General features: G+C 43.4%; 1 long non-coding RNA gene across 1 annotated transcript; it reads right to left on the minus strand.

The window, feature by feature from the left end:
- Nucleotides 1-363: 363 nt before the first annotated feature.
- On the minus strand, nucleotides 364-4,528 carry LOC108528034 (uncharacterized). The gene is made up of 4 exons (XR_001885014.1): nucleotides 4,417-4,528; nucleotides 2,423-2,591; nucleotides 1,321-1,463; nucleotides 364-558 (listed from the first exon to the last, which is right to left on the minus strand). It is a non-coding gene; the product is annotated as an uncharacterized LOC108528034 (long non-coding RNA).
- Between the last annotated feature and the right edge of the window lie 12,591 nt (nucleotides 4,529-17,119).

Here is a 17,119-nt window from a genome sequence, read left to right on the forward strand (position 1 = left end):
CCAGGGAAGACAAAGGGGAGGAAAATATCAATGAAATAAAATTTTCCAGAACTAAAGGCTACGAGTCTTCAGGGCCCACTGAGTATCTAGCACAATGGTTAAAAATAGATCCACATCCAAGCACATGCATGTGAACTTCCAGAATATTGGTGTATTTGTCAGGATTATTAATGCCAGCTCCTGAAGCAGACAATCCTCAAAAATCTCAGCAGCTTAACAAAACCATTTGTTTCTCATTTATGCAAAATCTAGTGCAGGAGCGTCCAATCTTTTGGCTTTCCTGGGCCACATTGGAAGAAGAAGAATGATGGTCTTGGGCCACACATAAAATCCAGTGGCACTAATGATAGCTGATGAGCTAAAAAAAAAAAAAAAATTGCAAAAAGTCTCATACTGTTTTGAAAAAGTTTACAAATTTGTGTTGGGCCGCATTCAAAGCTGTCGTGGGCTGCATGCGGCCCATGAGCTGTGAGTTGGATGGGCTTGGTCTAACATGTTTCGGGTGGCTCCACTTCACCTTGTAAACATGTCACTTGAATCATGTGTCCCTTGAAGCACCTGTGGCAGGAGAAAATAGGGTTGAAGGAGGCACACTGGCTTTTAGCTTCCTTAGCTTGGAGTTGACATCTGTCACTTCTGCTCCCAGGCCACTTGCAAGAACATGGCTCCAACCTAACTATGGGAGAGGCTGGAAAACCCAGAGGGGCACATGCAATACTTGATGTTTTGCATACCAATATGGGTTATAAAAGTAAGATCCTCTACATTTTCAGAAAAAAACAAACTGTTCATACATAAAAGATCACGAAGCAAAAAGGGTTTGGATTTCTCAATAGCAACACTGGAAATGAGAAAAAATGGAGTAACGCTTTAAACATTTTTTTTTTTTTTTTTTTTTTTTTGAGGTGGAGTCTCGCTCTGTCGCCCGGACTGGAGTGCAGTGGCGGGATCTCAGCTCACTGCAAGCTCCGCCTCCCGGGTTTGCGCCATTCTCCCGCCTCAGCCTCCCGAGTAGCTGGGACTACAGGCGCCTGCCACCTCGCCCAGCTAGTTTTGTATTTTAGTAGAGACGGGGTTTCACTGTGTTAGCCAGGATGGTCTCGATCTCCTGACCTCGTGATCCGCCCGTCTCGGCCTCCCAAAGTGCTGGGATTACAGGCTTGAGCCACCGCGCCCGGCCAACATTTTCAATGTAATCAACTTATACCTGGAAGTCTATACCCAGCCAAACTATCAATCAAGGGTCAGTACGGAGTAAACCCCTTTTCAGACATTGAAGGTCTCAACTTGCCTTCCGTGTCCCTTTTCTCAGGAACTTACCACAGAATGTGTTCCATTAAGTGAGACAGAAAATCAAGCAAGAGGAAGACAAAAGATCCAGGAAGTAGGAGACCCAATACAGGAGAGAAGTGAGAATTCTCAGGATGATGGTTAAGGGAGATCCTGTGATGAGAGCTGTGCACCTGGAGGAGGAAAAAAAAAAAAAAAAATCAGATAGTAGCAGGTGAGAAAACTCCAGAACAGGCGTCTTCTAGAAGATATAGTTAACAGATTACCTGGAGTATCTGAATATGTTGAGAGAAAATGCAAACAATTGGTACTGAGTTTGTTGAATTAATCATAGTTAGGAAAAGAAGAAAATGGGGAAAAGATAATTATTAAATCTAGAGAAAGCAAAAAATTCTGGAGGGAAGGAATTAATTCCTTACTGTAAAACTCAGCTGTGAGTTGCATAATAGTCATCATACGAAATATTGTTCTAATCAAAGTTGTGATCTACGTATATTGAGAGGTTGAAGGGATGGGAAGAATGTATGTGGCAGAGTGGGCAGGGGGTGGGGGGAAGGGAAGAGCCAAACTTCACCTCTCACTGTGAAAACTTAGTTGATAATTCCTAAAACTGGAGAAAAGCATAGCAAATATTTTAAGAGGTAGGAAGTAAATACCCAAAGAACCTAAAGAACCAGCAAGAGGAAATGAAAGGCGTTGACACAGGGAGAAAGAAATGCAGGGGGCAGGTAGGCTGGGGACGGCCACTTGACTTCATAAACTTTGATCTAGCTGACTATTTGCTTGTATAACTTTGATAAAAAACAGTTAAAAAAAGGCACACCAAGTTCTAGCATGATATAGTATAATACGACTTTTATAAATTTCTCCACACTATATTTTATAGGCACATACATGGATGTGTGAGTGACTGGAGAAAGACTAGAATACGCACCAAACAGAAAACAGTGTGACCTCTGGGGAGGTTAGCCTGGCATAGTGTTTAGTGGAAAATTTAGTTTTATTGGCATAAAAATGTATTCACGTGTTACTTGTTAAATTAAGCATAAATGAAAGACAAGCAATAAAAGAAAAAAATGCATTTTAGATCTGGAATCTAATGGCCTAATTAAGAAGCCATTTTTGAACTTACCCCACTTTCACAGAGTTGACAGTGGAAGTGTCAACAGGGAGGGTCAAGCTGAGTAAAGAGGTGACCATGAGAGGAAGTAGCAGGGGGTGGCACCAAGGGAGGGCCGATGCATGGGACCTTTACTTTGTCTCACTGTACACGACTGTATGTGACTCGTCTGGTCCAAAGCCTACAAAGAGATTTGCACATTTTCAACTAGAAAGCCCTTTCAGGTGGTAGCTGATTATTACTGTCTCCATAATCCAGCCTTGAGAGAAAGCCCAGATACAGGGTGGGGGTGGACGGGGACTTGCTCAGTGTCAAGCAGTGAATTAGGATTGGTGCTGAGTTGCCCAGGAGTTTTACCCATGCTTAGAGCTTTTTACTGCTGACCACTCAGGCAAATGGATCTGGATTTGAATTCCAAGTTCCCTACTTACTGGTCATGTCAGGTTGGCAAGTTCCTTAACTTCTCTGAGCTTTAGCATCCTCACTTACAATGATAATAATGCATGGAACATCCTTAGTGACTATGTAATATATGCCTGGCACACAGCAAGCACTCAATATATGTTGATAACAATAAATATAATAATCAGAAAGTCGGCTAGGCACGGTGGCTCATACCTGTAATCCCAGCACTTTGGAAGACCGAGGTGGGTGGATCACCTCAGGTCAGGAATTTGAGACCAGCCTGGCCAACATGGAGAAACCCTGTCTCTACCAAAAATATAAAAATGAGCTTGTAATCCCAGCTATTCAGGAGGCCGAGGCAGGAGAATCACAGCCGAGATCGCACCACTGCACTCCAGCCTGGGTGACAGAGCAAGACCCAGTCTCAAAAAAAAAAAAGAAAAAAAGAAAAAGCAAGTCGAACCTTTTACTTTCCCTTCCTCTTCCCTTTGAAATCAAATGGCATGTTCCAGATCCAAGCAGATATGCTCAGGGTTATCTGTTGTTTTGGGTTATTCATAGACATTAAACATAGTATTAAACTTTTTTAATGTGATATATTATCAGTAAACCAAAAGTATAAATAATAATATAACAAACTCCTGTGTACCTAGTAGCTCGCACAAAAGATAAAATATTTCAGGTTCAATCGAAAACTTCTGAGTGCATCTTCCAACTCCTCTCCTCCCCAAAGATAATCATTTTTCTAAATTTGGTATCTTGTTCCCATGCTTGTTTTACTACAAAGACATGTGTCCATAATCTATTAGTAAAGACCATTGTGGTAATGGTATTATGCATTCATAACGATTGAATGAATACATGTATACAACTGAGTCATCTGTGTTGTATACAACTATTGACACATGTATACAACTGAGTCATTTGTGTTGTGTACATGCTTCATCCTGATAAAGCAGATCCTCCTCAACTTCCCCTTGCTTTCACCAATATCCTGTCAAAAGTGCAGTCTTACTGCATGTGCAGTCCTGTGAATGGTGATTGGTCCTGACCTAATCACATGCCAGAAGGAAAAGAAAATCTTTACTTGGAATTCCTCATCTTACCTTTCTACAATGTATGTTGCCCTGGAAGAGCCTCTTTGACCTCAGGGAATGTCAAGAAGTTGGGTAAAATGAAAGGGAGAGATCTGTCATCTGACACTGAGTTTCTTTGAGGAATCTTCATTCAGTCATTCAACAAATATGTATTGAGCTTCATGTATGTGCCCGAAATTCCCTAGAGGCAGCGATCCAGATGCAATCTGCTCTCTGGATTTATGATTTAATGGAGCACACAGGTGAGTACACATCTCTGAGACTCACCTCCCCTCGGCTTTGATTTGGTTCCTGGATTTCTGCCTATTCCTCATTATTCTACTTGCTGCCACAGCGAGATGCACCTTCCAGCCTAACGAACTATTTTTAAAGTCTCCAGGGGAAGCTCTCATCATTCAGACGGAAGCTCCAGGGAGATTTTAGTGTTCCCAACAACTTTAGGATGAGGGTTTGTACTGCCAGGCAGAGCCAGTCCTGTGACATATGAAGGCTTAATTTACCCACCCAGAATGTAGTGTCCACTGGAGCTGGCCAATTCACAGTCTTCTGTTTACAGGTTGCTCCAGCCCTGCTGGCCCCTGCTTCCACCTCAGAGTGGGGGACCCCAGTGGCTCACTGCAGGCCCTGTGCCCTCTTTGTGACACACCATGCTGGGATGATGTCCTCTGTGGAAACCTCTTGAGTGCAAATGGCCCCTTTATGACAGAAGCACCACAAGTACATTCCCCAAGGGTACTGTTTGCTGTGGTAGTCCGTCTACAGATTTTCCCACCAGGATCCTGGAGCAGGTCCAGTTTGGAATTGCCACTGACATGAGAAAGGAAGAGATGACCATGGAATGAAGTAATAGCCCTTCCCCCTTCCCTCTTCAACCCTTTGATTTTGGAAGATCTGCACTCACTATTAGTGGTCAGGAGTCCTGCAGCTTCCTTTTGAATTAGGAAGATATGGGAATAAGAGGTCTTTTAGGCACTTAAAAGTGGCAACAAATAACCCACAAAACTACTATCTGCAGATTGAGCAACCCTTACTATGAACCTCCATGGATCTTAGCCATGAAAACAAATCAAGCCAACCCCCAAAATAGGCTCCTTGCAGACACTTCCTTAAAAAAAAAAAAAAAGCCCAAATCAAAAAAAAAAAAAAAAAAAAAAAAAAAAAATTCATCCAGAAGGAATAATAATATTTGTAGAATGCACTTCTACTTTTGCTCACTTGGCTCAAGTTTAAATGTGAAAAATATGTTATCGGCTGACTAATAGCATGGCTGTCAAGAAATTTATCACCATTTCCCCCCCCAAAGCAGCTGGTTTCAGATTCAAATGAAGCTCTGCACTGTGATTTTGCCTTTACCAAAGCTGCCAAGGAAAGGTCCATGAGGCATGGAGAAGACTGCTGCTGAGGGTGGTCCCCACATTATTCTTTGCATTTTCTAGAAGACTTTCAGATTGAATACTCTACCATTTATTGAAAAAGGCCAAATAGGCCCAGTGGCTCACACCTGTAATCCCAGCACTTTGGGAGGCCAAGTTGGGCAGATCACGAGGTCAGGAGTTCAAGATCAGCCTGGCCAACATAGTGAAACCCTGTCTCGACTAAAAATACAAAAATTAGCCGGGTGTGGTGGCGTGCACCTGTAGTCCCAGCTACTCAGGACTTTCAGGCAGGAGAATCGTTTGAACCCAGGAGGTGGAGGTTGCAGTGAGCCGAGATTGCAACACTGCACTTCAGCTTGGGCGACAGAGCGAGACTGCCTCAAAAAAAAAAAAAAAAAAAGAAAAAAAAGAAAAAGGTCTACATTGTGTTAGATACCTCCCTATGTAGGCACTTTTGCAAATTTTGGCTCCTTTGAGCTTCAGGACTATGCTTCTTGGTAGATAATACCACGAACTCCATTTCACAGACAAACAAAATGAAGATCAGAGAGGGGGAAGCAGCTTGCTCAGAAAGTGGCAGATTATTCTGGTTTTATGAAGCTGAGTTAGTGTTCCTTACTGTTCTTATAACCACTTATTCTTTTTTTATTACAACTTAATGAGAGGAGTTAATAAGTGATCACACTGAATCACGGTCATCTCCTGCTGTCTTAGAACTGTGCCTTGCAAACCTAACCTCTACCTGAAATTATGGACTAATTTCCAACTGTCTACTCAACATCTCCCTTGGATAGCTAGTATGCTTCTCCAAGTTGACAAAGACAAAACAAATATTTTGAGGTTTACTTCCAAGTTAGCTACTCCCATAGTTTTCTCTATTTCTGTAAATCTCCCTGCTATCTACCCACTAGCCCAAGCCAAAGTCTCATCCATGAGAAATCCTACTGAAAAACACAACAAAATCAGTGCACTTCTTTCTTCTCTACCACTCCTGCTCTAACCCTTCTTCTGTCTCTTACCAAGATCACTATAGAAGAGCAGTAGTAGCCTGTTCTCTGATTCTTCTATTTTTACTCTTCCCTTCAATCCCTTCTCCATTTTCCATACACAAATCAAATAACAATGCAAATTCTTACTTAAAGCTCTTCAATGGCTTGACCCTTCAATGGCTTTTAGGTTAAAATCATAACTCCTGCATGACTTCCTTATCTACTCCTCATCTCACACCAATCTCACATTCCCCAACATGCCAGCTCGCTGGCATCCTCTCTGTTTCTTGAACATGCCAAGCCAATATCATTCCTGCCTCAAGACTGGTGTTACTCCCCTTGTCTCTGATTGTTGCATGCCTGGCTCCTGCTTGGCATTAGATCTTAAGTGTCACTTCCTCAGAGAAGGCTTTCCTGATCACCCAACTTAAAGGAAAACTCAGTTATTTTCTATGACATCATCACCATTTTCCTAATTTTTCTTTATAGTACATACTGATACCTGGTTGTATTCATGCACTTATATATTTACTTCCCCCTGTAGAATGTAGATTTGGACTGACTTTTCTTATTTATCGCCAACACCCAGAACAGTTTTCCCCAATACCTAGATCAATGCATGACACATAATAGGCATATCATATGAATGCTTTTGCGAGTAGCTGCAAAGAATGGTTTCTGGGAGATTTTTCTAGGTGTCTTCTATGACCCAGTCCTCAGAGGTAGAGATGTACACTGTTCTGTGTTATATGTCCAGAAAAAAGGTGACAATTTCAGAGATTAATATTGCATTCAAGGACACAAACCCAATTCATGAAAGAGTTATAGTTAGTTATACCTCAGGTCTCTTTTCATGGGACCGCTATCATCTGTCTTTCACTCTGTCTCCATGATGTCAAGGGCTTGCTGTGTGACTAGTGAAGCCTTCTTCACCTCCCTTAAATAAAAGTGTTTCTTTAATTAATTCAAATAATTTACTCATTTATTTAATCTTTATGCATTTATTCGACATATACTGAATGTTCAGTGTTTCCAAACACTTTGATATGATTGTAGAAGAGGTTCTGTATTCATGGTTTGAGCTTTCTGAAAAAGAAAAGGAACTGATTGCAGCTGCTGGGGGATTTCTGGCCAATCAGAAGGAACATTTGACTAAAGAGCTGAGTTTACTCCTAGGAGACTGAGAGTTGGCCTATGGGAAAAATTCTCAAAGACCCTACTGCCCCCACAACGTCTTCCTCACTGTGTTTGTCATCCGGAGTTATATGGGTACCACTGTGTGTGTACCTCTGGGGCTAGCAATGTGGGAGCTCTCCCCCACAGACCCTCGGCTTGACAGCCTGAGGTCTGGCTAAAACTTTACAGGCATGTACAGGTGAAGGCAGATAGTATGACTCATGGAAGAACAATGACAGAGATGTGTTGGACTCTGGCCTTTCTGGTCACATTTTGAGTGCTTTGCCCCACTGGTTCTGCCCTTCCCTAATGTTACATACCCTGAAGAAAGAAACTGAACATATATTTTAAGCAAATGTCATGTGAGTGAGCCTATCCTGGCCACCTTAGTTACATTGTAGTTCTCCCCCTACTTGGTCCTCCCCATCCGCATTCCCTATCTGCTTTCCCCCATAGCATTTATTAGTCTCAAACTCACTAGATAATATATTACTTCTTTGCTTATTGCAGCCTCCCTTTACCGAAGGGAGCTGAATGTAAGCTCCTCTATGACGGTGGGATTTTTTTTTGTCTGCTTTTTTCACTTCTGCATCCCTAGCACCTTTAAGAGTGCCTGGACATTATAGATGATTAGTAACTATTTGTTGAATGAGAAAATGAATCTGACACCATGAAGTATGCAATATTTTTGACCTAGAAATTCTATTTCTAGAAATCCATTCTTCACAAATAGGCATGAATGAATGGAAAATATGTGAACTAGTATTGTTCATTTCCTTATTACTTAGAAGTGTGAAAAATGAGAAACAGCCATTCAGCAATAAGGGATTATTTAAATAAACTGTAGTACATTTATACAATAGAATGTTATAAACTTAAAATTCATGTCTGAGAAGAATTTTTAATAACATGGAGACATGTTAGGATATGTTGTAAAATGCAAATAATGAGTATTGTATAATTTGATTGCAAATTTGTAAAATGCCTATGTATGCATGTACAGAAAAAATAGTGGAGAGATAACCAGAAGTTGACAGTAGTTATCTTTCGGAGATGGAGTTAACAGATTATTTCAATTTTCCTTTTCTGTGTTTTTCTCTGTTTTGAACTTTGCTATGATGGAGAGAGGAGGGGATTGGTGATGGTGGGTGTTTCCCCCGGCCCTAGGGGACCGGGAGAAATGATCTTCTCTTTGTTACCTCCAGGTAACCACAGCCTCAGGGAGACCTCTCTCACACAGATGCTGGGGCTTGGTCATGTGACTTGCTTTGGCCAGTGGAGCTTTAGCAAACATGAAACAGATTTAAAAGGCACTTATGCATTGGGACTATCTTGCTGCTGGGAGTTCTTCTCCCGCCATGTGAACAAACCTGCACTGATAAAAGCTTGATGGGGGAACAAACCTGCAGGATAAGAGGCTATATGACAAGAAGCTTCAGCCATCCCAGCCATGCCAGTCATCCCAACTGAGAGACCTCAGACGTGAGTGAGGTCACTCAGGACCTCACTCACAATATGGTGGCTACTAAACATTTAAAACATGGGTAGTCCACGTGCAGATGTACTATATGTATTTTTTAAAATGCACACTGGATTTTGAAAATTTGTATGATAAAACAAATGCCACATATTTCATTAATAATGTTTCTATAAATTATATACTGAAATAATAATATTTTGAGTACATCAGGTTAAATTTTAAAATATTAAAATTAACTTTACTAATTTCTTTCGATTTAAAAATGTGGCTACTTGAAAATTTTGAACACATACATGATCTGTATCATATTTCTATTAGACAGCTCTATCCTAGACCATGTAGCCACAGCCAAGTCATCCCAGACCAGAACCACCTAAGTGACTCAGAATTGAAGCAAATAAAATAGTTGTTGCTATAAATCACTGATTTGAGATATTTCATTCTGTAGCAAAAACTCTCTAATATCAGAAGTATACTGTGTTTTACAGATCCTACCAACTTCACTTCTTGGCCTTATAGGAAGGAGCCAGTGTTCCAAAGAAGTCTGGAGAGAGCAGGATGTGGCAGAGAACAGTGATCAGTGCCTTGGTGTGGAACGGGGAGCATTGGTGAAAGGGTGCAGAGTTTAGGGGAGGGGAAAGCTGAGGGTTCTTGGCCTTCTCGGATTCCCAGTCTGGAAGGCACACTTGCTCAGCCTGTGGCCTGGAGAGCAGGGGCTTGGGAAATGCTGGAAAGGCCCTTTCTCCCCTTTCCCGCTCACACCCTCCTTTCCTATCTGCCCTGTCTGTGCTCTGCTGTCCTATCCCACAGAGTTCTGTGGGAAAAACACACTACATCAACAACAACAAGATAATAAAGGGCATGTCAATGAGAGAGTAGGACAGGGGAGGGGGAAAGGGTGATTTTGGCAGCAATACCCCATCATCTAGTGCCTCTGCACTTCCCTCACCTCCCTCCTCCCTGAACCAGATGGGATTGGAAGTCAGAGCTGAAGGAAGCCATATAGATTGCCCACCTAACCCCTTTCTCTTACAGGTGAGGAAACCAAGCCCCAAAGACATTAACTGATTTGCCTAGGATCACACAAGAAATTTGTGATAGTCAGATCAAGAATTCAGTTTTCAGACTCTTAGCCCGGTGCTCTTTCTGACACTCCCCATGATACTGACTTGTCAGGTATCAGTCATGTTACACCCAGCCTTGACTTTTGGAGGCCCATTTCCAAGAGTAGTGTGAATCCAAGGGTTTCTTTTTGCCTGAGCACTGTTTCTCTCTCTGAGCTGATTCCTCCACTGCTACTTAACTTTGGCTCCAAGATGTCAGAGGTTCAGAGTCCATTTCCGTGGGGGCCAATCTCTCCTCCTGTGGTGCTCTCCTTGGGTGGGCTCTCACTTCTGTCCCCTCTCACCTTCTGCTGTATGCTGATTAAACAGAGCTATAGGCCCTGGAATGTTTCTGCAGCCAGCACACAGAGACTGATCCTGTAGCACAAAGACAAGGATTGACAGCCTTGCCAGAACCTCTCAGGCAATGGGATGAGGAAGCAGGATTGGCTGGGAGTAATGTGGAGGAGGGTGAGGAAGTCCTGGGGGCACCACTTCTCTCTTTGCGCATGCCCAAATGATGACCTGGGCTGGGATAATCCTTGTATCTACTCTGCTTCTGAGCACAGCCTACTTTGGAAGCCAACTCTTTCATACTTGCACCATTTATTGCCTCACTGCATTTATCATGTGACTCCAGTGTGGACAATCTGTGGCTGTTCTCCATGATTTGAGCACATGCCGAGATGCTGTGATCATCTCAGGGATGTTGGCGTCCACTCGGACCCATTCCTGCACTCCCAGCTCAATTTCTTGACGGAGTCAGCTCCACTGACTTATCTCTGTTTCTCTTTAGCTGTTGTTGTCAAATCTTGGGTCTAATTGCTAGGCCATTGCCAAACACAGACTTGCTTATCTTCAGGATTCCACAGTCTCTGGCTCTACTCTCCTGTGCATTCAGTCTTTTCACTCCGCTATGTCTGTGAAGTGTTCTTTTCCTCTTAGTTCTCCTTGCTGACTCAGTCCCCTATTTGGGTGAAGGCACGCAGTGCTTCCCTTCTAGAAGCTTGCTTCCTTTCCTTGGGACAGAAGAATTCATGCCTGAAAGGCTGCTTGATGTCAACAAAACAACATGCAAAGAGGCATTGAAACCAACAACCTAAAATGGATCTGATTTAAAAAAATTCTGTCCAGTATCTAGAACTTTGTCACCATGATGTTAAGCATCTTAATTTTTAAAAAGCATTTTCCACTTTTCAGCCAGATGTTTGAAGTCAGGCAGATGTGCCTAATATTGCATAATTACAAAGCTGCTCACTCTCAGTTTCAGGAGGCAAATGCGGCCCAATCCAGGGAAATCAGCTGACGGCCTGTCATGGCCATCACAGAGCTGAGGAGCTGGCCTTTGGGTGATTTCTGGTCCACATGACAAACATTCAAGGTGAATCAGAGGAGAAAAGCTACATGAAGTGATGTGCAAGTTGAAAACAGAAAAGGGTGTGGTGCTATCCAGGAACCATCTAATGAAAAACCTCTTGCAAGGCTGATTGAGAATTTTAAAACAACACTCTCCGACCCAACTGCCCCATGACATCTGTTAATACAAAAGGCAGAGCTATTTCCAGGAAAGGCTCTCAGTGTTTGCAAGGCTGAGACCCTCCTGATGTTTTTGCAACTTTAATTAAAGAGCCAAACGATGGATTCACATCCTCAGCATTTCCCGTGGGGGAACTCACAGGCTGGTTGTACACAATGGTGTACATTCAAATGAAAAGAGAAAAAGTCCATCAGTTATCCAGATGTTTTTGAATTGTACCTGGACACAGTGGGGATTTCGTCCATGGTAATAATGTATTATTCTTGCAAGATGGTGAGAGAAAAATGTTCTGAAAGGAAGAAGAGTGTGTTTTCTTCATACCCTTTTATACTTCTTTTTCCTTTTTGGGTTTATGTTTAACAACATCCAGCAAAACAGAACATGGAGACTGAGGACAGAAAATAGAAAGAAGCGTAGGGCAAGACCCCTCCTCCAAATTGCAGGTGGGTGCTCCTGGTTGGATAGAAATAGCCTTGGAGTGGGGTAGGAGTTGTGGAAACAATACTTAGGCAGAGCCTGGCAGCTCCAGGGTGAAGGAGCAGATACATAGTAGGTGAGCACTCAGAAAGTATGAATGGCATTAAACACGACAGTTTGTTTCTCACATAGATTTTAATATTTCTTTCTTCAAAGTCTAAAATTTCACCATTAGAAATCTAGTTCTTTGACTTAAGGAAAAGGTTCTCAGACATAAGTGTGCATAGGAATCATCCTAGAAATATGTTAATTCGCAGGTTTCTGGGCAGAGGCCACTCTCAGAGATTCAGATTCGGTAGGTCTGGGGTGGTTCCCATGAATGTGCACTATGAACAAGTATCCCAAATGGTTCTAGCATGTCTCTACTTTGTAAGACAATTAAGGCATTGCCTATTCCAGCTATTCTCTTTCAGAAGAAGACACACAGGCTGCAAAGAGTAACCATCCAGCCGCAGTATGGGAACCAGGCTCCAGAAAAGCTAGGGTCTGATCTCAGCTCTCCCCCCTTCTTGCTCTGTGATTTTGCACCATACAAATACACTCTAAGAAATTCAGTTTCCTCACCCACAATGGAGAAGAAAATGGAGAAGAAAATTGTAGCCTAAGTACCTGTCTGACTGATGGGTCAATGTAATAACATTACTAAATAAAATGATTAATGTAAAAGCCTTGAAGAGGTTTTGAAAAGTATTTCATTCAATACACGTAGAAATTGTTCTTATCATTTCTCATTATCACCCATTAACACATGGGTTTGAACTAGTTTGCGAGATTAAGCATTAGGGTAAGAGGTGAACTTAGGGCGTGAGGGATAGCTCAGAAAGGGAAGGTGTGGGTAGTGCCTCTGTGGCTTGCCCAAGGCTGCCAGGAAGGCTCAGGAGGACGCCGAGATGGGGAGATAGACAGGCGAAGTATGAGGATGAGGGGTGGGGTGAGCGTTGGAGAAAATCTGAACTTCACAGCTTTGTTTCAGGATTCAGGTTATTGGGCACTAATAGTGTGCTTGGGGGTGAGATCTGTGTTTTTTACTCTCAAGATATTTTAATAAGCCTTGAAAGACCCAAACAGTGAGGCATAGGAGGACAGTGTTTTGTGGAAAAATAAAGAAGACAAACATTATGGAATTGTATGGGAAAAGAATCAGCTTCAATGTAAAACTTAAAGAATGTATTCAAACCAACCACAAATGGCCTCTCACCTTCTGGATAATCTTGCTCTCTTTTTGGACAACAAGAATGGTCGGCTATCTTCATATCCCCTAAGCTGGTTTTGAAATAGCCACTTCGTTTGGGAAGTGGGAATAAAGAACCCTGCCTTCCAAGGGTAGAGAACCGAGCTATGTGTGTGTGCATTCATCTCCCACAAACAGGGGCGTAACATCTCCATCTCCCCTGCTGCTTGCGATTAGCAAATTTGGGAACAGGGGAATGATGCCTGTCCCTTCCTTAGCACAGAACATCAGAGGCCTGAAGATATGATTCCTAAGGGAAGGGAGGAAATACGTGCAAGGGTAGACTGGGGAGTAGGGCTAGTTGCACAAGGAACCTCCAGTGGAGAGCTCAACATGAGCCTGGATCCAGCAGATTACATCTTGGCCAGCTAGACCACTCTGAATCAGACAGAGCCTGAAGCTCCCTGCCCGTGTTGTCAGCTCAGGACACCAACTAGAGTTCGTGCAACCACTTGGCATGGCACTGTTGGGGCACTGAAGGACATCTGCTTCCGGGGTTGGGGGGTGGGGGAAGTGGCAGACTTTAAAAACCAGTGGAGAGGGTGAGACAGGAAATGAAGAACAACACATTTCTCATTTAAAATTTTGTGGAGAGGGGAAACAAATGGAGACTGGATTATCAACTGGGAATTTGGCCTGGAACTGTGGAGTCAGGAATGCTGAAGGGATGGGGTCCAATCTGCCTGCAGAAGGCCAGGGAGGCCTTTTGTGGTCAGGAGGAGTCGGTCAGGCGCAGAGGCCTGGCTGATGGGCTGGATGGGACCCTGCCTTGCTAGTGAGTCCCCCACTGAAAAGTCTCTTGCTCATCCTGAGCTCAGAGAAAGGAAGGCGCCATGCAAATGTGGAGCTGTTTTCACGTCTCGAACACATCCCAGATTTGTACCGCTGAGAGTCTGGTCCAATCCTGTGAAATTCCTGCTGTTTTTCTGTTTCTAACAAAACCACAGGGTGAGATGTCAAGACTGCTGCTTCCTTGATCAAGATAACAGAATGGGCCACAGTGAAGGCTCTAGAGGAACAGGAATATGGATAACCCCTAGCTCTGGAAAAACCCCAAATCATGAAGAATTCACTTTGGAATTGTATGTGCATGTGTGCTCATGTGCACCTGTGTGTATGTGAGGAGGAGGCATAAAGAGAGAGAGTGGGGGTGGGAAGGGGAGGAGAGTAGCGGGCTTACGCGTATTGTGCTTGTTTTGACTGATATTAAAATGCATCAGCATTTCTTGAATCCTCACGGACTATTGACAGGTTCTGAGATACCTTGAAACATTTGTGGGCAGAGAGGTGGGGGGATGTCACCCTGTGATGCCAAATTGGGTGGAAAACTTGTTAAATAGTGAAGTCATATATGTGTAATGGAGTGTTTACTGCACTTGAGGATTCTTTTTAAATGGAATGTGTTGTAACTTCTTGGTAATGTTTCTATTCCTTTTCATTAGTTTCTCATCAGTCTGGGAGTGGAAGAGAATTTTTTCTTCCTTATGCAAAGTAGGTTTTAAAGCATCCCTGTGGGCCAGCTCAGCCCTCTGAGGTGGCTGGTGACTCCAGTGCACCCGGGGAGTCTGATTAACTTATGGATATATTTCTGGGAGGAAAACAGAGAGGAAAAGCACAGATGGGCTCGTGAGAACCTGGGCTATCATTCTGGGACAGGAGCATGTGGTTTTTAACACCCTGCTTGAGGACACTGCCTTTATATCCCCAGTGGCAGCAAACTTGCTGCTTACTACCTAGAACACAGAAACATTTTTTGTTGCTGCAGTTTTGCTAGACTCCTGAAGCGGAAAAATCCTTTCATTTTTACATTGCTTTGGGTGTTAACCCTTCTGAGTTAGGTGTGAGGTTGAGATCTTTGGCCTGTTGGGATGGAGAGCTTGCTTTCTTGGGCTGTTTTGAAATGTAGCTTCATAGTTCTCTCCCCCTTCTCTTCACACAGTCCTTTAGGAATTTCTGGAGAAGTAACCTGGAGTCTCCCCAAGCTTCCTGCAGCCCAACCCACCAACCCACCAACCTGGCTGATGCATATGTGGAATATCAGCTTCCTGTTCTCTGAAGGGCAAAAAGGACACTGAAGTGTAGCCTACGGGCTCTGTGACCCAAAGCTCATTAAGAAGATAATAGATTTAGGCCAGGTGCAGTGGCTCACGCCTGTAATCCTAGCATTTTAGGAGGCCTAGGCAGGTGGATTACCTGAGCTCAGGAGTTCGAGACCAGCCTGGGCAACACAGTGACACCTCATCTCTACTAAAATACAAAATTAGCCGGGCGTGGTGGCGTATACCTGTAGTTCCAGCTACTCGGGAGGCTGAGGCAGGAGAATTGCTTGAACCAGGGAGATGGAGGTTGCAGTGAGCTGAGACTGTACCACTGCACTCCAGCCTGGGCGACAGAGCAAGACTCTGTCTTAAAAAAGAAGAAGAAGAAGAAGAAGAAGAAGAAGAAGAAGAAGATAATACATTTTGAAGACACACAAATAATTGTTTAAAAGAATGGCTCTAGTGTGCTGCAGTCTGAGGTGGAAGGTTAGTAAGGTCTGGACTTCCTTGGAACATGACTGAGTTTTCAGATCATGTGAGACGTCTTCATGGAAGACACTGAGGTAGTTACCATGTCTTCTGGATGTCCCACAGCCAACAGCATATCGATTTGGGTGAGTTTTAAAGATTTGGTCCTGATAATGGCACCCTGACTTGAAGTCCCTGAGACCCCAGGGATATTAAGGAAGGTCATGTGACTTCCAAAGGGTCCCCTGATGGAATGCTTTCTCTCCTACTCATGGGGAAGAAGGTGGCACAGCATGGGACTAAATCCTCACTCCATCCTTACTCATGTTCAAGCAATCCCAGACTTACTGATCCATGAAATGTGTCTCAGGTGTGTCTGTGGTTTCTGGGTTAGGAAGTAAATGGACTTTTGCAATTCTTTCTTATATAAATAGAAAAACTGAGATTTAGAAAAGTTGTGACATGCTCAAGATTGTGACAAAGCCAAATAGGAACTTGGTTCTCTGAACTTGCAGTTTCCATCAGACATTAAAAGCAGGAATTGGATGAGTGTAGCTGCCGGAGGTTTCCCAGCGTCTCCACTCCCAGTTTCCATGTGCGTTTCCTCTGGTGCTCATGAAGCGTGCAGCACCGCTGTGGTGAGAATTTGTCAAATGACTCTCCAGTCTCAGAAGGTCTATGTAAATGGGATTTCAAGTCATCACAGGGACTGAATTTATTCTCAAGTACCATAAAGAAAATACTTTTAAAGCTCTTCTGAAGAGATGTTTGGCCTGTGGCGAATGTGTTTGGAAACATGTTTTCTGTAAAACTCAACCTTATTCATCTACTTGCAAATCCAGAAAGACAACTTTCACTGCACACATCAGGGCTTGTCCCAGATTTTCCCTACTCACAGTGGGAGATGCCGGGGTGTGAACCATCGGCTTAAGGTGCCTCTGCCTCGCTTCCCCCAAAACAGTTAAGAAGGGAGGATTTGGGTCTAGTGTCCAGCCTGGGCTCAGCTCTGGATGCTGGCAACTTGGACCTGGGCACCCCAGGGAGGCTGCTTTCTTTGCCCTTGTCTTCCCACTTCCCATCCCCCATGTCATAGGAGGAGCTTGGAAGGAGCTGAAGGCTGTCACCCTCCTACAAATCAGAGAGAGGGTCTCTTCTCTCCAAGAATGGCTTTTGCTGCCCTCTGGGTCCTGCTATTTCCATGGTTCCTGAATTATCAGCCTCTGATGCTTCAATTGCCCCTTCATCAGAACTGTCAAACCTGGTGAATCTCTTCTCTTTTTCTCTGGCTCACTCTCTCTAAAACACGCATCTTAAACAAGTTTTAAATCACT

This window comes from Rhinopithecus bieti, unplaced genomic scaffold (genome assembly GCF_001698545.2).
Source record: "Rhinopithecus bieti isolate Rb0 unplaced genomic scaffold, ASM169854v2 scaffold_3040, whole genome shotgun sequence".
NCBI lineage: Eukaryota > Metazoa > Chordata > Mammalia > Primates > Cercopithecidae > Rhinopithecus > Rhinopithecus bieti.